The sequence below is a fragment of the Haemaphysalis longicornis genome, unplaced genomic scaffold (genome assembly GCF_048455015.1).
Source record: "Haemaphysalis longicornis isolate Haplotype H1 unplaced genomic scaffold, Haemaphysalis longicornis Haplotype H1 scaffold_8, whole genome shotgun sequence".
In the NCBI taxonomy this organism is placed as follows: domain Eukaryota; kingdom Metazoa; phylum Arthropoda; class Arachnida; order Ixodida; family Ixodidae; genus Haemaphysalis; species Haemaphysalis longicornis.
Genome location: NW_027526445.1, coordinates 189,883,264 through 189,910,362, shown reverse-complemented (window position 1 = coordinate 189,910,362; position 27,099 = coordinate 189,883,264). Strand labels below are relative to the sequence as shown.

Below are 27,099 nucleotides of genomic sequence, written 5' to 3'. Positions count from 1 at the left end.
TGCTGTCGAGGCTACTCATTCGGCCGCCAACTGAGGTGTAACTGAGGTCCGGGACCTCAGTTAGCCGGTAAATGTCATTCGCCTTGAATGTCATTCGGTATTCTCGTGTAGCGCCGAATTAATGACATTTAGAGCGAATGACATTTGCTGTAAATGTCATTAGATCTGCCGTGTGACAGGGGTATTACGCGCCGGACCCAGGTATATGTGCGGAAACTACAACTCCGCGCCGCTGTTATCACAAAGCACAGAAATCGGGACCCGACTTCTCCCGAAGCAATGACAAAGTAGTGGCGAAACATGTTACGCTGCAGTAGGGTGGAAGACACGAAGCATGGCCGATAAAGAGATAAATAAATGGGCGGCCATATTAGCACGAGCACTCGTGATATGCGCTATTCTGTCCGTGGTCTTCTCCTACGTCGGCTTAAAGCCCGTACTACATGGAGCGATTTCGCCTGCGAATTCGCTGATGCGGCGCCGCTCGTGCGGCAAAACCACCTTTTTTCGTTGCTGCGGCAAAGTGCCAAACATTTCAAGCGATCGAGCAAACGCCGCTCGTGCGGCGTGTGCGGCGAACAGGGGCCGGACCTGCGGCCAATAGGAGCACAGCTCGGCACCACTTGCACGCTTGGAAACCAGATGGCGTTGCTTGTCTGAGCGCGACAAAAGCGCGAGCACACCAAAACGTTTGTCTTCTCTGCTGTGTGTGCGTATATTGATAAAGAATTGGCGATTCATATATAAAACCGCAAATAAACTTATATTTACCGCAAGCCAGGCAGAAACAACTTGCCAAGAAAGTAAAATAAAACCACCCTTGTTAAAATCACAACAACCTTTGCTGGTGGCAAACTTGATTCAGTCTGCAAACAAGGCGCGTCTCAAATGCGAAAATCGCGGCGTTCGCAGGCCCCATGTAGACGACAATTCCAGGCATTGCGAACTTCGCAAGTGCGAATGTTCGTTCCAGCGGATTCGCAGGCGAAATTCGCTCCATGTAGAACGGGCTTAACACGGCGCCGTGCACCAGTGCGGGCTTCTTCCTTCTCGTAACATTTTGCGCTCGGCATTTTCTTGGTATTTTTTCCCGGGCACTCTTCACGAGATGCACGCTCACGTACGATCGGCATTTTCTTGGCCTTTCTTCTGCTTAAGTACGGCGCAACCAAAAGCTTTCACCAGCGTGGTGTGCTCTTTTCTGGTCTTCGTCCGTAGAGATGTTTAACTCACCAAGATATTGCCACCCGTTAATCGAAGCTCTACAGCCCACTGCAGGCTGATTTATTCGAAACAGTGGTGGGCCCTCAGCAGCCTCTGTGCAGTTTAGGAAGCCTATAATACCGTTGCTGTTAAGACTTGCTCTCGTTGCCAATCTTGTACTAAAAAGCATGCATGGCAAAAGCAACAGCTTCATTCCAAAGTGCTCTCTCGATGACAAAGCCGCGCTATCATGTCTTTAAAGAAGCAATCACATAAACCATGCTTTCGCTTCCCGTGTCTGTTCAGACATTTTATCGCAGTTTTGCAGTTTGTTGATCACGAAGTGGGAAGTGTGTGGTAATTGTGTTTGTTTCCTTACAGGGAAAATGATATTTCCAACGGTTTTTGGGATCATCGAAGCTATCTTTCGGTATGTATCTATCTACGTATAAATGTATTCATGTATGTATGTATGTATGTGTATGTGTGTATGTATGTATGTATGCATGTATGTATGTGTGTATGTATGTATGTATGCATGTATGTATGTATGAATGCATGTATGTATGTATGTATGTATGTATGTATGTATGTATGTATGTATGTATGTATGTATGTATGTATGTGCGTCAGCCATGGCTTCGGCTGCCGCTTGCGGCGCGCATCTTAGTCATTAAAGAATGAAGGCCTCTTACGTGTTCATCCTGTACAGCCTGTTTCCCGATGCCGTAGTTCATTTTTTCCCTCGTAATTTTCGTAATTCATCCCTCCATCGAATAAGGTGTCCTCCTGTACCTTTCGTACCGCCTCTCGGTAGCCGCTGTGCCCAAAGGCATCACTGACAATAGACATTGGTTGTACACCTTTCTTTTTAATAATAGCGAAATGCTGCTGTTCATTATTTCAGCCTGCTTGCTGACGAGACCGTATTAACTCTATGGGGCATTCCCGACAACATCTGACAAGGCGTTCATGGCAGCTACGTTTGTCTGACATAAAACTGGTTTGGTGCTTTTCAGGTCGTTTTAGATTGAGGACGCAGTGTAGCGGAGCGTTCTGCCTTCTCTCTCTCTCCCTCTCTCTCTCGCGCATGCGCTTTTTTAGGTTACCGGTGGTTAGTGAACATTGTTCGTGGTTCACAAGTTTCAGGATTATATTTATTGTCTTTTCTGTTAAAAATCGTTTCATTAATTACTGCACCCTGTTCCTATCCTCGTGGTTTTTTTACTGGTGCTATGTGACATATGCTCTAATAATATTGTACTTAAGGCAATGTTTCGCGTGCGCTGACCAACAACCAGTGTGGGACGTGCAGCCGTCAAGTCGACAATGTTGTCAACTTTTCCTCCATACATCCTGCACTTTATATATCACTTTATGTGAATAAGTTATTGCATTATCACTGTGCCGTTGCATTTCGAATAATTCGGTAGGGCTAATACGGCCCCGCTTGGGAAAAAAGCGCTACCCCCAACGTAATTTCGCATTCCACGTTGTCATTTCTTCTCTTTTTCAGTTTTGCAGCCGTGAGGCCACTATCGCTACTCTGGGAAGCCTCGAAAAAGATCTGGTGCGTTTCCTTTATTTATTTGGTCGGAAGGTGGTAATGCGTTAGATAACTTTGTGTCCTAACAAAAAAAACTTTACTAAACGTATGGTCCCCCCCTCCACTTGTTTTGCGTGCGCATGACAATATTAGCGCTACTCGCCTACTCGCCTGCTAGACGTGTTTCAGAATTCCTAGCCGCGCTCTTTCTCTGATAGGGCCTGATCAGGTGTCGGCACCTGACGCCAGGCAGTTTTGAGGCCCTTTTCACCCACCTATCCCCCCCCCCTTCCCCCGCTCTTAAAATCTCATAGCATAGCATAGCAGGCATCGACGCTACTGAAGATGCAAGTAACAAAAGAATTCACTCCGCCGTCGCCTGCTGTCGCCCGCGCCAGTATAGCTTCTGGCGCCATTTTAAGAAATCAACCGGCAACAGTTACGCAAGGTTCCACTAGATAGGTTCCATGTTCTGCTTGCAACGCACGTGGAGTAGGGAAACGCGGTTCTATAAACGTTGAAGTAGGGAGCCTCGATTAACGCGCGTCTTCGCCGTACGGCAGCGCTCGCATCGAGACACCCGGTTTGGAGCAGTGGAACGCGGGAAATTTAAAATGATTTAAGCAAACCTTTGGCGTCTTTACCTTGGGAGGAGCGCGACGCAAGAGGAACAACATGGGAGGTGAGCGGGAAAGCGAAGGGAGGAATTTACTCGCAAAAGTCGATAAAGACTGTCGTCTTCTGACGGCATTTGCAACGAAAGGAGCAGATACGCGGCCAATTTTTTACTCCCTGCAAATACGAAATAACGATATTTCGCTCTGCATGAACAAACCTTTGTTTTATGTCTGAACGTGCGTAATATATTATGAGGAACATCTTAAGGAAAAGCTTCGTGGCCTTCGAGTCCTGTAAGACGAATGACCAGCGAAGCTGTGGTGCGTAATCTTAGAATAGTTTTAGCAGCTAATTGTCATATAATTTGTAGCGGGATATTTTCGATGACAAGCGAGCTAGAGCCGTTTTCAGTAACATACTCCTTCCGTAGATGTCCATGCTTAACTGTGCGACACACAATGTGAAAACACCAGATTAGAAAGCCCAAGCTTACACCAATGCCTCGAACGTCTGCTTCACCACTGAGCACAAATGCATTGCTGTAGGGAGATTTTTACAGCGACGCTCTTAACCTCTGCTTGGTCGGAAATTCCAGTTCCATAAACAAAACATGCACGCAGGACCCGGCAGCTCTCGCCCAAGACGCCGGACGCATGCACCAGATAAACAGGCATACCGCATAGAGCTCAGTATTCCGTGAAAAAGAAACATCTCCCTCGCGAGGGGCACGATCAAATGCAGAGCATTTCCGCGGGGGGCGTGCCTGCAAGTCGCATGGATTACCTATTGGTTGTTGTTGTTGTAATTGTTGTCTTCCAGCGTAGACATTGTCGATGAAGTCGATGGTGAAACGTGAAACGTGCAGTGAACCCCCTGCCACGGCTATGACGCAACGTGGCGCGGCTATGACGCAACACAATCCAACACAATTCACTTTAATCCAATCCAATCCAAATCCAATCCAAACCAAGCCAAGCCAAGCCAATCCAAGCCAATCCAATCGAATCCAATCCAATGCCCCTCGCGAGAGAGTGTTATAGCGCCGAAATCGCGCCACCACACGAACGCGTGATGTTGACGTCACGATCACGCCACAGATGTTAGCGACCGGAGCGCGCGCGAACGACGTATGTGGTTTAAGCGCGAACCGACCGCGGCGAGAGAGCGCGATGCGAGCGCCCCCACCTGTTCTTGAGCGCGAACCGACTGTTGCTCAGCGCGAACCCAACGCGGCGAGAGAGGGTGTTGCGAGCGGAGAGAAGGCGAGGAGGACGCGGGGGAGAGGGCGCACCTGTGGCCGACGGTTGAATGAGTCAAGGATATAAGGCGCGTTCGTAACCTTCCGTTGTGTGTCGGCTTTGTGGCCCAGTGGGTAGTACACCATGTACCTTGCGTTCCGCCCGCAGAGTCGGGGGATCGAAAGCTGGCCCCGGTAAGTACTATTTTTTTATATAGTGCAGGGGGAGCGATGCGGACTACGGACGTCAACGCGGGTGACATCGTGAGTTACTGAAATGCTCTGCATTTAAAAAATGGTGATGGTTTAGCTCAGCTAACCTTGGAAATGCAACGCAAAAGCTTGGCTTAGTCTGTTGACTCATGGTTTCTCTTGGTTACCCTTTGATGTAGCTGTATTGCCGACCACGGCTCAACGTCGTTCGGTCCCGTGCAACGCTCACAGAAGGAGGCCCGACCTCGCTTTCGTTCTCGGCGAACGCGCCGTTCCTGTTTCACGGCGAAAGCGGCGCAAGATGAGTCACATATCCCGAGACGACCCAGCGGCGCGTGCGTGGGAGGCGGCGGTTTTGGTCGGCTGCCGATCAGCTGAGCGGCCGCTAAGCCGCAAAACGACTTAAAACGGGGCCTTGTGCGCCGAGCCGACAGCGGGCCCGGCGAATCACGCGATGTGCTGCGAGGGGTGTGTCTCCGGTCAAAAGGTTAACTTGGGCATCCTCCGCGAAACCGCTGGACGAAAGTAGTGAAGCTTTGCTTTAAAACAATGCCGCGTATCTGTTTAATTGGCTGCATGTGTCGTCAAAAGAAAATCGCAAACGCATTTCTTTGCTTTCCCTCTCATATTTAATGCTATTCCTCTCCCGTCTCGCTCCTCCCGCGATAGGACGGGCGAACTTGCAAGGACGGGCGAACACAAGGACGGGCGAACTTGCAACTAAGTTTATTCCACACCAAGTTGACTCTCAAGTTTATTCCAACTAAGTCTATTCCTTTAACTATGTAACACCACTTTTTCTAATTCCGGCCTTCTGCGGTGTTGGCTTGAAATAAGTTAGAGAAAATCGCGGCACCATTCTGATGTCTGCGCCAACCACCTCAGTGCCCAGCACTTGTATGAAGAGAATCCATTCCCACTTACCAGATGAAGGCAGTTAAAGTAGAAATTGCTGTTGTAGACAAGCGTTTTACCGACTGTACATTACAAAGCCTAAGTACGTTATTAAGTATGGTGTTTTTTATGAACTCGTTCCGAAGCAACAAATAGCCTAAATAGAAAGCGACGGCTCCTTTTCTCGCCTGCTATAGGCAGATAGTGTTGATTCCGAATTTATTGTTTGCAATGACGCGTTACTCCACTCATACAATAGTTTCCTCCCAAAATTTCCGTCGGTGATGCTGCTTTGCTTTCTAGAAAAGTAATCTTCGGCAATGGAGGTGCAAAAGAAAGCACCGATGGTAAGCTTCAAGGGCAGCTTGCGGATGTATACGGACGTTGACTTTTCAGCGCGGAAAAATTAAGTATATGATCACATTCCATGACGAAAAGTTTGAAGCACCATCAAAAGGCGAGAAATCTAAGACTGCACACACTTCACATTGTGTAAATAAGGCACTGTTTTGGCCATGCTTAGCACCCGTCGTGCGACCCTACGACAACAAAATCGCGCATAAACTCTTCTGAAAGTTATGTAAAGGATGGCTAAGCCTTTTCTCGTGTTGGCTGTTCGGTTACGCAGAAGTAAAGGAAATTCCTTATTTGAGTCGACAGTAACTATGTGGTACAGGATCACAAACTATCCGTCGTGTATTATCTGCACTGTGGATGTGAATGGGGTGGAGGAAAGGGGGTTCTCAAATTTCTTTCAGCGGTTGCCAGCGGAAGCAGTTGCAGCGAGATGGGCGACTGATTTTGCCGTTACGCGGGGAATCTTTGCACGTGGCGGGAAGCAGAAAGACCGTGGCACAACTTCACGTAGCGTATCCCAAAATTCGACCACGCTTTTATGACGTCGGACCGAAACCACACCGGCCGCAGATGTTACGCGGCGCTCCGAGTTGGTCTTCCAGTAGCTCTCCTTTGGTCCTCCCACTTCGCCGCGCGTGGTCTTGTACGAAAGCCTTGGAGCCATGGCGTTCTACTTAAAGTTGGAGGAACCGTAATAGACAACGCACGGCTATCTTGATTTCGCAGGCACTGATTGCGCATGCGCCGCGTCGCCCATCGTGGCGCTCCGCGGCGCGCGGCTGGCGCGGCCACGCTCTCCGTGTTACTTCTAACAGTGGTGGCGCCTGTACTTCTCGCTACGGTGCTTTCGCTAGTGTTTCTTAAGACCGGAGTCAACAGGCTGCTGATAACGCCACTCTCCGTCGTATGTCTTGTCTTTACTTGTTTCTCGCACAACTTCGTTATTAACAGCAAGGCTGCTGTTACCGGCCGTAATTGAAACAGCATCTTGGGAAAGTGTCAAAGGGAGGGCGCTGCTTGATGGCGACGCATGAGACATGTGCGAGGGAAAGGCAGTGACAAAGATGGCGCCGTAGCCGCACGTGTCGTACCCCACCTCATCCTTGGCTAGACACTCCTCTCCGTTTTCTTTCATTCGTCGCTGCTGCGTTCGCTCACTCTGTAACGCGGACATACACAGACGCCGCTCTCGCAAACCCAGGTGACGGCTGCCAAAGGGCTTCCCCCTAAAACGACCGAAACCCGCCGTCGCCGTTTAAGCTCAAATTCCACTTCGCCGAGTAGCTGCGAATCCCTCGTGCTTGAAGAGAAACTTGCCCAGTTGGAACGCCCGCGTGAGCCCATATTTTTGTTTCAGCCTGGGAGGCCTTCCGAGCGACATTTTCGCTGGTGTCGTTCACGCCTAAGTATAAATGCACCATCACCGGTTGCCGATTTATGCGTGCATGGTTAATGGGTGGAAAAAGGGGGGCGTGCACGCACAGCTAGGCTTCATGCCGCTACCGATGAGATACCGGATGTGCTGGTGGGAGATTTAGATGTCGAAATTACATGGCTCAATGCGCTTAGTCGGCTATTTTTCATAATCGAGTGGTTCTGGTGTGGGATGATGTGTCACACAGACATCTTACACACAGAGTAATATGCCTACGAGAAGGAAGGGAAGCGGACAGCCACATGTTTGTACGCGGGAGTAGAGCTCAGGGGCTTCCAGATTTAAATCGTTAAGGGACGGACGCGTGCCGTCCTCTTGGAGGAAGAAGAGCAACAATTGAAGCGTTGGCCCGAACAGAAGTGCGCAAGGGCGCAAAAACAACAGTAAGCTGCTCGCGCCGCCGTTTGTGCCTCAAGTTCAGCCGTCGAGTAGCGGTGAATCCCCCCGGATGAACAGCAACTTACCGGCTTGGTACGCCGGCGTGAGCCAATATCACATCTTCAGAGGGCTATCAGGGTATATTTTAGACCGCGTATATCATTTCTGAACAGGCGCACATGAACGGTTGCCGGGTTATGCGTGGGCAGGTTTGTAGTGGAGAATAGTGGGAGGGAGGAGGTGGGCGTGCCCGCGCAGCTATAGGTTTCATGCCCGTACTGATGGATGGCATGTCCGTTGTGCTGGTGCGAGGATTAAACGCTGACTTTAAATGGCCAAATGGGACCTGTCCGGAGTCCTGAGTGCTAGAACGGATTGGGTTTGTGTGTTACACAAACAGCAAGATGCTTACGACGTGGTGGGGGGGACACGGCAGCTCCAAGTTTGTCTGAAAGAACGAAGCTTGGATCCTTCAGAGGTTCATTCAGCTAATTGGCTAGAAAGTGTGCTCCATCGCAAATTATTATAAACGTGTTTTGTTTCGTGCACTCCATGGACTGCGTCCAACTTTGCAGGTGATCCTCCTTCGAAGAGTGGAAGGGCGCTATTTTTTAAATGCGAATGCATTTCTTAGTCGGGGGTTGTCGTGCGTTGGCCGGCGTGCGCGCCCGCAGGTGTTATCTCTCCGCGCTCCTCCTCACCCCTAGCAACAGCTGTGGCGCGCCTTGCAACCGGAGCAGGTGGTAGCTCGGGCGGGAGTAGCGGAGGGCAAGGGGAGAGGAGGAGCGCGCGCGGGCGTGTGAGGGCGCTCGCATCGCGGAGCTCGGGCGGAGTAGCGGAGAGTGAGTGGAGAGGAGGAGCGCGCTTGGGCGTGTGAGGGCGCTCGCATCGCGGAGCTCGGCGGAGAGAGCTCGCGCGCGGGGCGGCCGTGTTGCGCGGGTCTCTCTCTCCTCTCCGCGTACCCTCTCTCCGCTCGCTGTGCTCGGAAAAATATATATAAATGCAGTGGAGCGCGCGCCTCTCTCCGTGACTGCTTGCCGCAGCGCACTCATCGGTGCACCCAATGCATTCGCATTTCCGCACGATCCCCTTCGGGGAGGTGGGGGGAGTTTTTTTTGCTAGGTCGACACTGGGTCAATTCAACTATCTTTACAAACCAATTTTCCCGACTTCCCAATGCTGAACTTTATTACGAGGTTTGTGGCTCTCTCACCACAAAAAATTGTGAGCAGTTGCGTATCTGGCCGGCAATCGCCAAAATAATAATCTCACTTGCGTATATAGCATTACCGAGAATGATGATTCTAATGTTTGCTTACAGGGTGCGTGTTGGCTGAATTCTCAACTCCTGGTCATCTCCAGCTTCTGACCACACGCTTTTAAAGGTTTCTAGTAAGGTGCTGCCACTGCTGTGTAATGGTTGACGCTGTGCTTAAATTCAATAATTGAATGAAAACAACGACACTAAGCATTTCTGCCGAGGTGCGGATGCGACAGTGTTAACGCGGATTTCAACGCCGCTGAGTGCTTTTTCGAGTTTTGCGCTCTGAGTAATTTTGGCTGTTGTGCCGCTGGGTGTATTCTACGGGTAGAACTTGATATGGCATGCCGTAGCTGCCTAACACAGCAATCGCAGTCACGGCTGCACTCTCGGCTTTCCTCTTGGCACTGCGCAGGCCCAGTCGTTGCTTACCAGCACAATCCTTTGTTTCCGTTTTTTTAGAGCAGCGCTGTTTTGGGCTAGGTCTTCATACAGTTTCTGATGTTCTCCAAAGCCTCACAAAAAAAAAAAAACTTTTTCTACGTGCCTTTCATAGAGTGAGGTGTTTATGTCAGCGATTGTTTGCATTTTTTGCTTTCTTGTATGTGTGCTTTTATTCACTTTTGGTGGCTAAAACTCCAGATTTTGCCGGGTGCCTTTGAGGGGAGACGAGTTCTCTAGCGAGGCGTTTTACAGCACACGCTTACCTGGTTACTTTCGTTTTGTTTACCGCATTCACCCCCCATATTTCAACCGGTGTTTTCCGGTATTCATTTTCCAAATTCATTTTCCAGTAATTAAACGTGACTCTACTTTCTGCATCCCTATAGGTTATTTCCGCACTGGTATGCACCGAAAATGTAGCGCGTACAAGTAGTTTTTCCTTATGCCCTGCCATTCGCGGGACACCAGTATCATTTGGAACGCTGGTGATAAAGGCTGATGGCTTAATGGAGCGGATGAATCCTTGGAGCGATCCTTGTTGCTTGGCCCGTGGTTCATATATACCCTGTTACATCTAGAGTGAAGGGAGCAAGGGTCTGCACCCATCAACGTTAAAAGGAGAGCTTATCACCTCTTTTGAAGACTATACTCGCTTTTGAAGCATACTTGGAATACCCGCCTTAGGTAATCTCGTACGAGCGGCGTACAGCTTTAATTGTAAAGTTCCCGAGCTAAACATTTATCCGCGCTGTGGTGGTTTCTTCATCCGGTCTTTGTGCAGTCTGTAGGGAATACGACGCAGCAGATACTTTTTTCGGCTTGCCGCTCTTTTCTTAAAAAATTAGTGCCCTTCCACTCTGTGAAGAAGGATGACCTGCAAAGCTGAACGCAGGCCAAGAAGTGCACGAAACAAAACACGTTTATCGTAATTTGCGATGGACCACACTTTTTAGCCAATTAGCTGAATTAACTTCTGAAGGATCTAAGCTTTGTTCTTGCAGACAAACATGGAGCTGCCTGTGTCCCCCCCCCCCCCCGCGTCGTAAGCACCTTGCTGTTTGTGTAACACACAAACCCAATCCGCTCTAGCACTAAGGACTCAGGACAGGTCCCATTTGGCCTTTTAAAGTCCGCGTGTAAACGTCACACCAGCACAACGGACATGCCGTCTATCAGTACGGGAATGGAACCTATAGCTGCGCGTGCACGCCCCCCTCTTCCCTCCCACTATTCTCCACTACAAACCTGCGCACGCATAAACCAGCAACCGTTCATGTGCGCGCACTTAGAAGTGACAGACGCGGTCGAAAATATCTCCTGAAAGCCCCCTGAAGGAGTGACTGGCTCACACTGGCGTGTCAAGCGGGCAAGTTGCTGTTCATCCAGGAGGGATTCGCTGCTACTCGAGCTGAACTTCAGGTGGTAGTGGCGGCACCAGCAGCTTTCCGTTGTCTTTGCTCCCGTTCGGTGTTCGGCTCAACGCTTCAATTGTTGCTCTTCTTCCACCAAACGAACGGCATACATCCGTCTTATAACGATTTAAATTCTGTAAGCCCTTGAGCTCCATTCTCTAGTACAAACATGTGGCTGTCCGTTTCGCTTCCCCCTCGTGGGCATCTTATTGTATGTGTAAGATGTCTGTGTAACACTTCAACCCACATCCGAACCACTTGATTAAGGAGGACAGCTGACTGAGGGCTCTGAGCCAAGTAATTTCGACATCTAAATCTCCCACCAGCACATCCGGCATTTCATCGGTAGCGGCAAGAAGCCTGGCTCTGTGTGCACGCCCCCCCCCCCCCTCTTTTTCCACCCGCTAACCGTGCACGCATAACCGGAAACTGTTGATGGCGCATACTTAGGCGTGAAAGACACCGGAGAAAATGTCGCTCTGAAGGCCTTCCAAGCTTAAAAATAAATATGGGCTCACGCCGGCGTTCAAACTGGGCAAGTTTATCTTCAAGCAGAAGGGATTCGCAGCTACTTCACGAAGCGGAATTTGAGCGGAAACGGCGACGGCGGTTTTCGGTCGTTTTAGGGGGCAGCCCTTTGGCAACCGCTACCTGGGCTTCGAGGAAGCGGTGTCTCTTTATGTCCGCGTAACCGAGTGAGCGAACGCAGCAGCGACCAAAGAAAGAACACGGAGAGGAGCGTCTAGCGAATGGTGATGTGGAGTACGACTCGTGCGGCTACCGCGTCAGCTCTCTCACTGCCTTTCCCTCACACGTCTCATGCGTCGCCAGCAGTGCCCTCCCCCTGGAGTGCCCTCCCCCTGACGCTTTCCCCAGACGCTGTTCCATTATCCGTTAATCCAAGCAACGTGACATTTGCGCGGGAGGTTCAAACACGATTTGCAACAACATGCTCCCTGCTTCCTTGTGTGGGGCTAATCCGAACCACGTGACATTTTGCGTGGTACGTTCAAACACGATTAGCAACATGCTGGCCGGTGGCGGCGGTGCGCTGCGTGATAGCAGCAGAGTAGCGCACGCCGCCGTGCGTTCGGTGATCACGCGAACACTTCCTGAGACGCACCAGAAATGCACCGTCACCGAGGAGACTGCAACTCGCGCTGCGCTCAAATTTCATATTCGGGAGTGTAGTAATCGTCAGTGCATTTTCTACGCCCATCCGTGTTTTTGTCTATTCTTCGCAATCACCTGGTAACCGCACTACCGCCGTTAGCCTCCGACTGCGCAACTTGCCAAAGCGGCGTCGGTGGAGGCTAGGGAAAAAATAGTTGTGAAAGGCGTGTCAACTGTGGTGAGGAGGAGCCTCGGACCGGCTCCGAGTAAGTCGATGACACCGGTATGAAAACTGGAAGGTGGGGGTTGGGGGTTTAGACATATACTGCTTTGCAGTAAAAGAGGGTAACGGATGGTGGATTATTTGTCAAGGGGGGGGGGGGCGACAAGACCGCATCAGCGACCTCCGTTTCTCTTGACACTGCCAAAACTTGTATCGACCCGTCAGGGTCGATACAAATTCTCACTGCATGTAGTTAAACAGTTGCAAACGGCTAGGAGGAGGATCCTCTGGGCAGCCATACAATATTTGAGCTGAATATGCTCTTTTGGCATCACATGCGAAGCAGTCATGTGCGAAATCTCCTGGATAAATCAATGATGGTTTAAGGGGTAATAGAATACTAGTCTGGAGCTGCCTCCAAGGTGGGTTGATAAATTTTGCTGAAGTATTGGTCAGGTGGAAGATATTTGAGCCGCTCAGGGCGATAGGGCATAGCGATGTCATAATGTTTTTATGCGTTACTAACCAATCTGAGGGAGAGAAGCGTGCGAGGTCTATCGAATGTGGCTTCACGTTTCGATTGGGCAGGGTTAGGCTACGGGGCGCATTGGCGGGAGTATCGATCTGGAGCCTTAGGGATCAGTTTTTCGACGAATAGTCGCATTTTATTAGCTAACGATGGTTATTTCTCCTTGAATGGCGCCGAGTTTTTTTAATGTCACGGGAGAGCGCAAGAAGTAAGGCGGTTGCGAAAAGCCCGCGTGAGGTTGCCCTCGAGTGGTGTTCATGCCTCTGGGGCTGTTGTATCCAGGCTGGTGGGTTTCGGTTCAAAACTTCGCTTATAAAGCGGAAGTGGTCAGTAATCAGGAAATTCTAGATGCAAAGCATCTCTTGCTCTCGGATCCATCGTCCGTCGTCCATCCATCCGCCCGCCGAGGAAGACACCGGCAACACTGCCGCCCCAGGAGCCCTTTAAGGGGAAGCGTGCTCGTCTCGTGCCGGCCCAGGAAGACACCGGCAACACTGTCGCTCCAGCATCTCAAGGTCGGGGCTATGTCCCTCCCTTGTTGTGGCGCCGTCCACACCCCCACTGCCCATGCCCGGCTCATCTCGGGCTGGCCCATGAAGACACCGGTAACACTATCGCTGCAGGAGCCATTAAAGGGTAAGAAACCACCGGGCGTTCAGCAAGCCGAGCATGCGCAGTGGGGGTGTAAACGGCGCAACAACGACAAGGGAGGGACATAGCCCCGTCGCATCTACAAGAATTACACCATCTTCCCGTAGGGGAACCCTGAGTAGTATGCGAAACAGCGATGGGCTCAACGCAATTTCCCATTTCGTAGTTCCAGTAAGTGAAAAGTGTGGTAGTTACCATGGAAACCAAACTGTTAATATAACGGTAGCTACGTACCTACGTAACGGAAACGACGGGCTGAAAACTAATGGGCACTTGAATCGACCCCATGGCTGCTTTTCATACTACTCAGGGTTGCCCTACGGAAAGATGATGTAATTTTTTGGAAGGTTTGGTAGAAAATGTGTGAAATGGAAGCTTGAGTACTACAGTTCTATAAATATTCCCTCTTTATTGTTTCTCTAAATATGTCCTCTGGAATTTCAAAAGAACGCTCGCAAATCTTGTGTGTGTTTCCGTTTCAGCTATAACTGTATTTTTATTTGATCGTTCTTTCATAGGCTATTCTGCCAGTGCCGGGAAGACCAAGAAGAAAAAGGGCTCCAAGAAGATTAAGGAAAGACGTTGCTGTTGCTGTTAAAAAGCTATAATAAAGGTGATATTTTTGACGGGGAGGTTAAAAAGTCTGCAGATTTTAGCCCGTTGGGTTGCTGCGTGCCTTTGATGAAAACCTATTGTTGCCTCCTTCATTATGATGCTTCTGCAGAAAGACGTACACGGATGAGCGGTGATGACGCTAAATGAAAAGGTAGCAGAGGATTTCATAGAGTAGATAAACTGAATATTGTGAACTCTGCAACACTGATGATAAACTTTGAGGCCCTCCACGATCCATCAAAGCTGCACAATGTAGTTGTTTCATTTGGTACAGGAAAATCTCGCAGACGTCAGTTTTTATGTCTAAACAGAACTACAGGGTATGTACACAGGAATTCAAGGCTTTTGCGCACAGTACCGGGAAACATATTACAGTGAAACGTCGTTAAACCGTACCTGACAACGACGCCAAGAAAGTGCGTACTAACCAGCACTGTGGTTTACCCGAATGCATTAGGTTAAAGGGAAACCGAGGCGGGAATTCGGCTTAACTGCGTATAAAGAGGAACTACAGCTTAGGCGGGCATGGTTTAACGATATTCCACTGTACTTGCATGCGAGCAACCTCAACGTAAATCATCTCGTGCATGACCCTGAACACCTGCACACGGTTTATTTTAGTTTAAAATATGAGAAGTTCTGGCGCTACGATAATAAAAGCTAGGTTTGTTGGTTCAGTTTGGTTACGAATATTGCAATTCTATAAAACTTCGTCGTTTTACAATTCATCACAGTTGTTTCTCTAGAGCAATGGTCCTCAACCATGAGTGTGTTTGGAACCCCTTTCAGGCTTGCAAAGATGATGGGGACCCTACGGTGAACTACGTTCATCCGTGTCATAATGTCAAATAATTTGCACATGCCGCTAAAGTCTGCAACGTACTTATCAATGTCCGCCTTTTGTGTCTGAATTTTATACCGATGTGTGTCGTATTATTAAACAATTTGCTCTTGCAGCTCAAACTCACCGAAAGACCTAAATGATGCCTTTTGTGTGTCTGGCTTTGTCGCATACCTGGCGTGCTGTGAAAAAAAGGCAACGTAAAACTTGTGCTACGCGAAAAAATGTATCCTACAGGTCAGGCATCGAAGCCACCTTTTTTCATTGCCAGCAAGGTTTTGGAAAAACGGAGAAAAGATTGGGAGGGGGGAACTTTCGAACACGGCTTCGCGGACCCCCTGGGGTCTGCGGACCCCCACTTGAGAACCCCTGCTGGAGAGCTTGCCTTGCTGCCGATACACACCGATCCGCAAAGTTCCCGATGACCGTTAGTGTGACACTTTTGCAGAAGTTACACCATCATGAGGTCAACTCCAGATAAAACTGAACCTGATGAAGGGGGGTAGGCATAACTGAGGTCATAGCGGGCGACATTAGGGTCAGTGAAGTAACAGGTTTCGGTGCCAATGACATTGACTGTTTTCAGGTTAGTGTCCTAACCTGAAAAGCACGAAGACTGCCTTAGTGCCTTATGCTGAATCAAATCTCATTATGTTTAAAAAAATCAGAATGGGTAACACTCGTAGAGAAATACCAAAGAATTGTGCACGACACCCAGAAATTTTGGGAAAATTTGTTCCACACCTGTATACATTGTCATGCTTAAAGCAAAAAAGACATGTATAATTGAGGCCCCGTGGGTGATGGTGTAAACCTAACAGCAAATATCAATACTCTTAGCTACTTAGTACGAACTGAAAGAAGCACATATTTGCACTCTTGCAGTGCGGGACTTTCAAGCATACTGATGTTTTTTGTGTGCCTTCATGGGCCATCATCATCATAAACAACAACAACCATCATCATAAGCAGCAGCAACCGCAGCCGCGGCAGCAGACAGCAGGCCGCAGGCAGCAGGCGGAAGATAGGAGGCGGCAGGCGGCTGGTAGCAGGCAGCAGGCAGAAGCAGAAGACAGCAGGCGGCAGCACACAGCAGATGGTAGCAGCAGAAAGCAGCGGCAGCGGCAGCAGCAGACAGCGGCAGCAGGCAGCAGCGGCACTGGCAGCAGCGGCAGCAGCGGCGCCAGCGGCAGCGGAAACGGCAGCAGCAGCAGCTGCCTACTCAGGACCACTGCAGGGTGAAGGTCTCTCTGAAGGACTGCCAGAAGCTCCAGTCCTGCGCCGCTTGAGTGCACTGTTGCCCACCGAGTTTCTATATTTCTGCCCTCAATCGTGTTATTGGCGTTCCCCTTCTAGGCCCATCGCTTCGTGGCCACTCTGTTACCCAAATTGTCCACCGGTTGTTGGTTCGTTGGTTGATTGGCTATGGTCGAGTTGTGAAACACTGGTATCGTAAGCGAGAGGTAGCAGGTTCGAATTCTGGGCCGCCGGATACCCACCGGTTTCTTTAAAGGGTACAAGCGTCCCCGTACCGCATCTTGCCTCGACGGTGGAGCAAACGCTTTGAGCTTGACCACGAACAGCCTTGGGGGGCTATGTGGTAGGTCCCTCGTTCCTCTTTGGGCGGGGTCTGGGACCGCTGAGCATCCACCAGTTCAAAGGGTACAAGCGCCCCCTGTCTTGGCGGGGGATTAAGGGCTTGGACACGCACTACCACTGTGGCGGACTTGGGGCTCCTCCAGAAGGGATGCCCGAGGTCGCCTGATAGAGAAGTTTCTTACATCCTCCGGAGCATGCCTTTTTCAACAAAAAAAAGCCTACACCATAACTTAGGACACAATACATACTCGCATCTTGACTTGGCGATTGGTTCCACAGTTCTCTTTCCATGTCTTGAGTGGGGTGTGGGCACAGACCCATATGGTAGTGACCATTTCCCCACTTCATTGACGTATATAGGTATAGGCCCGAGCAGTCCATCTTCCCATAAAATGTTTAATGAATCAAAAGCAAACTGGAGCACATTCACACAAACATCTCAACTACACCACACATCCATAAAACACCTACACGTGGAGGAAGCCGCCCAACTCGTCACGGCGCACATCCTCGACGCCGCCGAAAAGTCCATTCCCCAGGCCTCCAGTGGGTCCCGCACCCCAAGGAGGCCCTGGTGGAACGAGGACTGCAGGCGGGCGCGAGAGGCCCAGAACAAGGCGTGGGGGGTCCTTCGCCGGTACCCCACGTCAGATAACCTCATTTCTTTTAAACGGGCAAAGGCTTTTGGGAAGCGAGTGCGTCGTGCGGCGAAAAGGGAGAGTTGGCGCATCTTCCTCAATTCCATCAACTCATACACGGATACACACAAAGTCTGGACACGAATACGAAAACTAACAGGACAACAGACACACAGCCTGCCCCTGGTTAGTACAACAGGGGACACACTGGAAGACCAGGCTAACACACTTGCACAACACTTCGAACACGTGTCCAGTTCAGCACACTACACAAACACTTTCATGAAACACAAAACATCTATAGAAAAGAAGTCCCTGCGTAATAACAACAAGCCGCACACTTCTTCAATTCCCCTTTTTCAATTCATGAGCTGAAGGTTGCTCTGAGCACATGTAAGCCTTCAGCTCCAGGTGCAGACAAAATCACATACACCATGATACAACAACTACACCCAGACACTCTTGAAACACTCTTACATCTATACAACAACATATGGCTTTCGGGACACATTCCTCGCTCTTGGAGGGAGGCCATAGTAGTGGCTTTCCTGAAGGAAGGAAAGGACCCTTCCTCTCCCGCTAGCTATCGGCCCATCGCCCTCATAAGCTGCCTGTGCAAGCTCCTCTAGAAGATGATAAACAGAAGACTCGTGTACTTTCTTGAGTACAATGGTCTTGTCGAGAGCTGCCAGGCAGGCTTCAGGGCGGGGCGGTACACCAACGACCAACTCGTCGCGCTCGAGTCCTATATAAAGGATGCTTTCCTCCACAAACAATATTATATGACGGTGTTTTTTGATCTGGAAAAAGCGTACGATACCGCGTGGCGGTATGGCATCCTAAGCGACCTCAAGTCCTTCGGCATAACAGGTAACATGATGAACACACTTGCCAGCTACTTGTCTCAAAGAACCTTTCGTGTGCGAGTTGGAACTGCACTCTCCAGGGTTCATGTGCAGGAAAATGAAGTGCCGCAAGGTGGAGTTTTAAGTTTCACCCTTTTTATTGTGAAAATGAATTCCCTTAGGAAGGCGCTGCCACCGCCGATTTCCTGTTCAATCTATGTAGACGACGTTCAACTCTCCTATAAATCCTGTAACTTGTCTGTCTGTGAGTGCCAGGTCCAGCTTGGTGTTAACAAGCTAGCTGGCTGGGCAGATAGCAATGGTTTTAAATTTAATCCCGGAAAGTGCACTTGTGTTTTGTTTTCCAAGAGGCCTGGCATCCAGCCGGATCCAGACATTCATCTCAATGGTGTCTCGATTCCTGTCAAAAAGGAACACAAGTTTTTAGGTATAATCTTTGACGAAAAGCTCACATTTATCCCACATAAAACAACTAAAACATAAATGCTTAAAGACAATGACTATCCTGAAGGTTCTGTCGCACATTTCTTTTGGTGCTGACAAACAACTTCTTTTACGTGTTTTTACCAGCTTGATAGGTTCACGACTGGACTATGGTAGCGTTGTCTATGGGTCAGCCACTAAAACATCCCTCAGAATGCTGGACCCTGTGCTTCATCTAGGGCTCCGCTTGTCGTGTGGTGCCTTTCGGACTAGTCCAGTCGAAAGTCTGTGTGTAGAGTGCAACAAATGGAGCCTAGAACGTCAGCGAGCTTACACAGACCTGCTTTATGCTTTTAAAATCTCATCAATGCCTCACCACCCTTTTACATCAGTTTTTTATGATACATCCATATCTCAACTTCTTACTAATCGTCGATCAGTCTCTGCTCCCTTCGCTTTCAGAGTAAGAGAAGAAGCGTCGCAACTTGATGTCATGTTCTCAGACACCATCAAAACTTCCGTTACTGAACTTCTAGTACCGTGGCAGCTTCGCCCGATATCATGTGATGTATCTTTTACAAGTGTCGAGAAAAACAGAGTGCCTAGAAGCGCGATCGTGCAACATTTCTTGTCCCTGCAGCACAAATATAAGTGTGCTGAATTTTACACGGATGCTTTAAAAACTGCCACAACTGTTTCCTGTGCTGCGCATGGTGGCACATTTAATGTCTGTAGAACTATAAATAGAAATACAAGTATCTTTACTGCAGAGGCCTATGGCATACTTCTTGTAGTTAAACATATTGTTCTAAGTCGAATTCCGAAATCTGTAATTTATACTGATTATTTAAGTGTTGTGCGTACATTATCCTCACAGAAGTCTAAAAACCATGTGGTCAATGCTCTCATTAGTACTATTATGTCTGTGCATGCGTTAAACCTTGAGGTGACCGTGTTCTGGGTGCCAGGGAACTCTGGAATTCTAGGTAATGAGACCGCAGACCGAATGGCGGCCGCTGCTGCCCTTACAACTACAGTCGACATAACAAAAATACCCTAGACCGACCTCAAATCACACATCAGACAACACCTTCGCACAACATGGCAAGCACACTGGAATCAACAGACTAACAACAAACTACACATTATAAAGGCACTCTTTGGAGCATACACCACTGACACATACAACAGACACAACGAAGTTACCCTGGCTCGATTACGGATAGGCCACACGCATGCAACACATTCCCACTTGCTCACGGGGTCTCCAATACCCCTCTGTAGCAGGTGTGGGGAGGGCCTATCCGTAGTCCACATACTCATACAATGCAAGGCACTTGACACAACACGACACAAATACTTCAGAGAACTCTACAGACAACATATTCCCCTACACCCATCGTTGTTTCTGGGTGACGATGCCATGGTTTCTGTGAAACGCGTGTTTAAGTATTTGTCAGATGTTAAGTTTTTAAACCTCATCTCCTATCATGCATAATCAAATCTGGCCCTATACACCAGCCATCACCATTATCTTTATTGATCTTACTATGTCCAGTTTACACGTTTTATACCTACCTTTTGTGGTAATCACTTCTTTTCATTAAATAACTTCTGTGGCGCTCTTTGCCCTCGTCGTCCTTGCGCCATTAAACACAAACCATCATCACCATCATCACTGTGGCGGACGTGGTAGGTTCCTCTGGAGCCGCTGGTCACCCACCAGAATAAAAATGGGGACACGCGCTCCCCGTACGGGGGGATCCAGTGCACGTGAAACCGTTCCACCACGTCGGTTTAATGGGGCACGTACTTCGGTACCACTGGGCACCAACCATTAAAAATTGGTACAAGCACCCCCTACACAGGGGATCTCGTGCTTGGGAAGTTATTCGACGTTGTCGGGTAACCTCCCAAGTGCATTTCTTTTTCTTGAATTGAACTATAATATCATCTATTCCAGTTGCTTACTTGATCCAGGAAGCTCGTTTCCTGTTCCGTAGTGTTACTCCTGTCATTCTTCATTCCATGGCCCGTTGAGCCGATCTAAGTTTCCTTTCCAGTTGTTTAGGAATGCTCCAAGTTTCAGCTTCGTATGTGATCGTAGGCCGTAGGCACTCATTGAATATTTTGCTTTCGAGGGAGAGAGGTAGCGTACTTTTCTTTATCTGCGAGTGCTTGCCGAGTTCTCCCCGTCCCATAGGTATACTCCGCGCCGGACTTCTCTCTGGTGGTTGGGGTCGGCACTAACCATCTGTCAGAAGTAGATATTTTTTTCTTCTAGCGCTTCGTTTCCTAATCTGAAGAGGCCGCTTCCGTCATGCTTATTCCTCATTACTGTAGATTTATTCCTATATTTTTTACTCCCATGGCCATGCTTTTTGATTGCAGTTCCCCAAGCATTTCTTGCAGGTGTTCTGCAGTCTCACCCAGCAATACTATGCAGTCTGCAAGCCTCAAATCACTCACGTATTATTCGTTTATCTTTATACCTGCGTTTTTCCAGTTCAGCTTTCAGAATACACCTTCCAGGCATGCGGTGAACACTTTTGGTGAAATTGTGTCTCTGTCTTACTCCCTTTGGGATCGGAAATTTATGGCTTTGCTTGTGAAGTGTTACCCTGCCCGTATATACCTTATTTATGTCGTCTAGAAGTCTCATGTAGGCCTCTTCTATTTACTGTTCCTTGAATGCATTTTGCGCGGCTGTGGTTTGTACTGAGTCAAACCCTTTCTCATACTCTGTAAATGCCGTGTAAATGGGTTTACGGTGTTATGCGGATTTTTCTATCACTTGATTGACAGCATGGATGTGATCCATGGTTGAGTATCCTTTCCTAAACCCATCCTTCTCTCTGGGTTGTTGGGAATCCAGGCTGTCACATACGCGGCCAGCTATAACTTTGGTAAACAGCTTATAAACAACTCAGAGTAGGGTAATGGGTCTCTATTATTTAAGGTCCTTGGTATCTCCCTTTTAATGAATCAGAATGATGTTGTGGTTTTCCAGGGTATATGCGCTTTTTCCGAAAATAGTGCAATCCGAAAATAAGCAATCCGAATATAGTGCAGTAAGATTTTGCAGTGCTATGTCTCTTCCCTTCTTCAAAATATTCACGGTTATGCCATCATCGCCTGCAACGTTCCCTCTTTTCATGTCCTTCAGAGCCTTTCTTACTTCATCTTTAGTAAATAGTGGGTCATCGCAAGTTAAGTTTGTACTCTCAGTAGTTTCCCCTGATCTAACGTCGCTGGTGTACAACCGTTCTGCTTCCTTTGTTATCTTGTCCGTGTTCTGTGCTATGGTACCCTGCTCCTGTCTGAGTGCGTACATTCAGTCTTTGCCGATGGCGAGCTTCCTCTTAGTTGCTTTCAAACTTCCTATTTGCAGCGTTTCCTCTAACACTGTCATGGTGTAATGCAGAGCTCGTTCCTCCGATGCACATTTTGGGGAACACTTTCAAAAACAATAACGAATATTTGCAAAAATTCGAATGGGTTGAGACGATCTGGGTTCAAATGGGAAGGGTGCTTTGGGAGTGGGTTGAAAATGGAAGGACGTTTTGAGAACGGGCGCACACGGGACGGGCGAAACGGGAAGGGCGTTTCGGGAATGGGTTTTAACTGGACTAGTTCTAACGGGAATGGGTTGTTTCGGGCTTCACCTGTGCAAGTTCCTTCCGCACAATGCCTTGGATGACGGAGACCGAGGGCAAGCTGATATCACATGTGTGGTGTACGTAAAGTTGTAAACCCATGCGCAGGAGCGAAAAAAGCAGGTCAGAGAGGAGTTGAAAGTGAGGGGAGAAAAATTGGCTGGATTTATAGATTACTAAGCTAGACTCTCGCATCTATCGACACTGCTAAGGGAGAAATGTGCGTAAGAGGGAGCGAAAAAGCCTGTATCTCACAGAAGAGTGCTTGCGTAGCGAGCTACTGCATAGTAGTAGTATGAGCAGTAGTACTACTACTATAGTAGGAGGAGGAGGAGGGGTACGGCGAGGAGAAAGAGGAGGAAGAGTAGTAAGAGCATACTTTTTATTGCAGGAAAATAGGTCCCGATGCGCATACCAGCAGCCCAAGTGCCGATTTGGAGATTTGGTGGCCTCTGTGCTGGAGGCCAGTTGTTGCTGGCCGTCCAGGGAAGCACATATCAGGCGACGACGGCGGGCAGGGGCGGTGGCGGTGCCGGCGGAGCAGGGTCAACGTGGCAATAGCAAACATTGGCCGCACGTTAGCACTTTGCTGATTAACCATCCCTACAAAGTGCATGTCGTGCACATTTCGTGGGCGTGTGTGTACTCGCGCTTCCCAAATAGCTTGAGCGCAGAGAACGTGGGTTCATTGAACTCAAAGGAGCGTGCAACTTGACGTCAATCAAAGAAAAAATGAGCGTCGAGTTTCGGAAAAATTGAGCGCTGAACCTTGGCCGAACATAGTGCTGCGTTAAAGTATTTGTACTCGTGGCTGGGGGGCTTCTTCAATGTTGTGGCTTGGCGCTCGAACGTCTCATTTCATTGCAACGCGCGAAACGCGGGAGGTAAGACACAAAACGTTTGCGTGATCGGGGATTGCTTTTTTTTCTCTTCAGCGTGCCTTGCTGCTATTCACGAAGGCGATGTGCTCGTACGCATAAATAGGCGACTGGAGCGTGCCTTAGTACTGCTCGAACCACCGTACCCGGGGCGTGCTTCTAAACGCTTCGCTGCACAGCCCCCCCATGTGACACGCGTGATGCCACTTCCTGCTCGGTTCTATAATGAACCCCTAAAAAGAACACGCCGTTCAGCCCCTGTGTCTTTTGTTTGAGAGAACTGGGAACGACACCCGATCATTTCGCGTTAATGAATTGGAATAATGACGCGACACATTCAGGAAATCCATCCTCACACTTTCGCAATACTGACTCGCGTTGCTCGGAGCAGGCTCAAAGTCAATGATTGGCGTGGGCGGCAGCTGTATATCTTTTCTCGTGCACGGGTGTGCAACACGTTTCTTGTGAGCCGTCTTCTTAACGTCCTACATGTGTTACATTGCTCTCGCTTCAGGATACAGGCTTTTCACTGGATTTTCACATCCTTCATTTGGAGTTCGCATAGTTAGCCTATGCGTCAGGATAACCGTTTCCTTCCGGTTGTGCGAGTGGTACTTGCATGGGTTTCATCTTTTTGTTTGGCAGCTTCTTTGCTCGCTTATTCTGCTTTCGAGATGTTCAACATCCGTTTTTTAACGCTGTACTGCAAACACATCGTCCGCATTTTCTCCATGATATTGTTGTGTCTTCGTTGTCGGTGGAAGAAGACCGATGTCCTCGGGGTTTTATCAAAGAAGTGGTTGAGACGTTTCGCTTGTTACAGACTTGGTTTAGCAGCCTTGAGTTCATTTTTAATGCTTCAAGGGAGTCTTTTTTTTATGCCTTGGTTGTTGGGTTTTTTCCCATGCCTTTATATGGTGTCCTATACCTCCAGTGCCCATACCAAGACGTCCTCAATACAGTATAAAATGTGTGTTTCACCCGGTCTTAAAACATGTTTCATTAAATTACACTATGCTGTGCTCTCTGCTAAAACTTCAATGAAATACTGTGGTCTTTCTATAGCTTCGTCGTCGACCGATTGCCGCCTCTGTTCTCGATCAGAAACAATTGATCACTGTTTTCTAGATTTCAGAGATGCTGTCCTTTTCTGGGGAATTTTCCCTCCAACGCTTGGAGAAAATATGTTCATCACGCCTTCTTCAATCTATTTTTCGCCATTCGGCTAGCCTTGGACCACTAGCGCAAGCTGCGCTCATTTTTTCATTGCCAAAACGTTTTCTAAGGTCAATTATGCGCATTATTTTCATTAATAATGGTGATGTGGTATCCATTAGGTCGCTTTAGGCTAGCGGTGCAGCCTTTGACCACGTTTAATATATAATGCTGCATCGCGCGACGTGACATCACACATGTCACGTGGGGGGCGCTGTGCAGCGAAGCGTTTCGAAATACGCTACCCGGCTGCGCAGCCGTTAGGAAGACTTGTGTGGTTTAGCCATGCTACGCACACATGTCTACTTGGAGTAGCATATTTTCAACCATAACTTACGTACGCAAGTTTTATTCACACAATGAGGTGTTTACATTGTTTCTCACGCGACCAAGTAATATAAGCATATTTAATTATATTTTCCGCAGTATTTACGAACGCTACCGTCTTTGCCGTCACAGTCAAGGAGTCTATGTCGTCATTTAATGAGGCGCAGCCCAAGTGTCATTCGGGAGGCCCGAGGGGATGCGGTTTAAGAACGCTCAAATGGGCATGTTTGACAGAAATATTAGATACTGACCACTTTATTTGAACATTGTGAGTGTGAACATTCTCCAAATATCTTCTTGTTGGTTCTTTCACCCCGCACTCCTCTCGACCCGGCATTTCTGTTTCAGTGTGGATTGAACGGATGTTTGCGAACAGATTGGAAGCTTTCCTGACTTTGTTGACTTTCCTGACTCTTAGAATCACTACTGACAGTCACCTAACATTCTCTCTCCATTGACCTAAATAACGCAGCCACAAAGAACAGACCCCCAAAACGTGACGTATCAATATTCAATTTGAAGAAACCAGCCGTGGTTCGCGAATATATGCTTTGCACATAAAGCGTTTATTTGTAAACAGCAAAAAACATTAGTCTCGAAAACAGACCAAGCTTAACATATTTTATTCAGTTTTCATACTTTTCCAGTTCCTAGCTCAAATACAATCCACTTCTTCTAAACAAGAGGCCAAAGAAAACTGAGAGCGTAGGTCAGGTTCCTGGATAAGTGGTGGTGAGTACTGGGGCATCATAGCGAGCAGCGCGAGTGGTGTCGAATAATCACTGCAAAAGACAACGTTTGCTCTTTCTTGCCGGCGTCCTACGAGGACCTTGTGCATTTTCTTCAGTCACGTTCACGGCACCATTGAAACGCCTCACAACTTCCTCCAAATACCTACGGTGCATATCTTGCAGGGTGTCCATCAATTCCCGCGTGTGGGCGTTCTGCGTTCGCAGCAGCCTCTCCTCCATTTCTTGGGTTCTTTGGTCAACTCGGTCCATGACCCCCCTCTGCATTTCTAATGTCTCCCTAGTCATGTCTCTCATTTCCATCAACGCAATACTTGATGCCTGTGCGACAGCCTCAAGTGTCCTGGTCAACATCGTCTCCACAGCCTGCCTGTTCTTCTCGCCTTCACTCACTTGCGTTTGTATTAACATCTGAAACCTGAAAATAAAAGACATAAAATGAACGAAAGCTTTAGGATCAAGGCTTGTAAGTAATCAAATGAAACCGAGGCTCTAACTGAACTGCCCCAGCATGTGCAAAATTGCTGGCACGATTTTTGAATACCTTGAACAAGCAGCGTAACCGTCGTGCTTGCACCCCACCGGCAGATTTCGATAATTAAATACTTTAATCCAGCTATAGCATGAAATATTTTTGTAGCTTTGAAGAGATCACCTTTAGTACTCCAAATTTGCCACTGACAGCGCTTCTGTCTCGATTTACCACTTTTCCAAGTGGTGGCAGCATAGAAAGGCCGGAAAAACGTTCGCTAAGGGACTTTCTTAGTTTATTCTTCGTCTTTTGGAGATGTATAAGTTGCACATCTTTGATTTCGTCAGTTCATTCATGTAATATTTTCATTTTTTATATTTTTCATATTTCTGGGTTAATGGAAAATCCGTTCGACCAATTATCTTCGTTACCCTGTCATAACGATTAATTGTGTTGCGTCCACCAACTACTCATTTTTGCGGAAATTCAAGGCGTTGGACGGGTGGCCCGTTTTCGCTATTTTTATTGTTCGTTCTTTAACGAGATTTTTCAGTTTAGCCTTCGTTTTTCTGAGGATATTTTGCGGATGCATATTTTTGATTTCGTCAATTGATTTCTGATTTCTGAAAAATTTTAAATTTGTCACTTTTTCGTACTATTTCGTTTATCGAAATACTGATCGGGCAATTCTCTTAGTTTACGCTATCATAACAATTTAAAGGGTTAATTCGGTGGGATATGCATTTTCGCGATAATGCAGGACGTTAAAGTGCTGGCTGTGGGGATATTGTGTTTTGGTGAAGAATAAACAAACAAAAGTGAACTGAATGCCACGCATTAAAATGACGCCGATTCCAATGGGCACTGTCGTAGGATAGTTTCTACACGACACTTCGAGGAATTGAGGACAATCCGCTCGGGCGGACCATAAACTGTTGCGGCGTCTCTTCTCATTTCGCTTGGAAAATGGTTACCCGAATTCAAACCATTTGCGACCTGGTGAAAAATTCAAAGCGCGTACAGACAAGGATATAGGAGTGGTGGGCACTCCACAGCGCAAGCTTCCGACTGGGTTCACACGTGCATATAAGTACGCGAATTGATCTCGTGTAAGTACTCTCATAAATACATATGTATACTCGCATAAGTACTAGCATTGACCTATTTGAGGCCACGTGAAGAAATGGGGACTTCTTGTCTGGCCGGCTGCGTGGTGGAGCACTGACGCAAGACTACACTGCTCTTACAAACAAAATCGATTTCAGCTATCTCTCTCACATTATGCTATGTCTCCATCTGGCGACAC

At 48.2% G+C, this 27,099-nt stretch overlaps 1 long non-coding RNA gene across 1 annotated transcript; it reads left to right on the top strand.

Annotated features, from left to right (window-relative positions):
- The first annotated feature begins 1,576 nt into the window (after positions 1 to 1,576).
- On the top strand, positions 1,577 to 14,157 carry LOC144149575 (uncharacterized). The gene is made up of 3 exons (XR_013318335.1): positions 1,577 to 1,633; positions 2,720 to 2,773; positions 14,033 to 14,157. It is a non-coding gene; the product is annotated as an uncharacterized LOC144149575 (long non-coding RNA).
- The last annotated feature ends 12,942 nt before the right edge of the window (positions 14,158 to 27,099 follow it).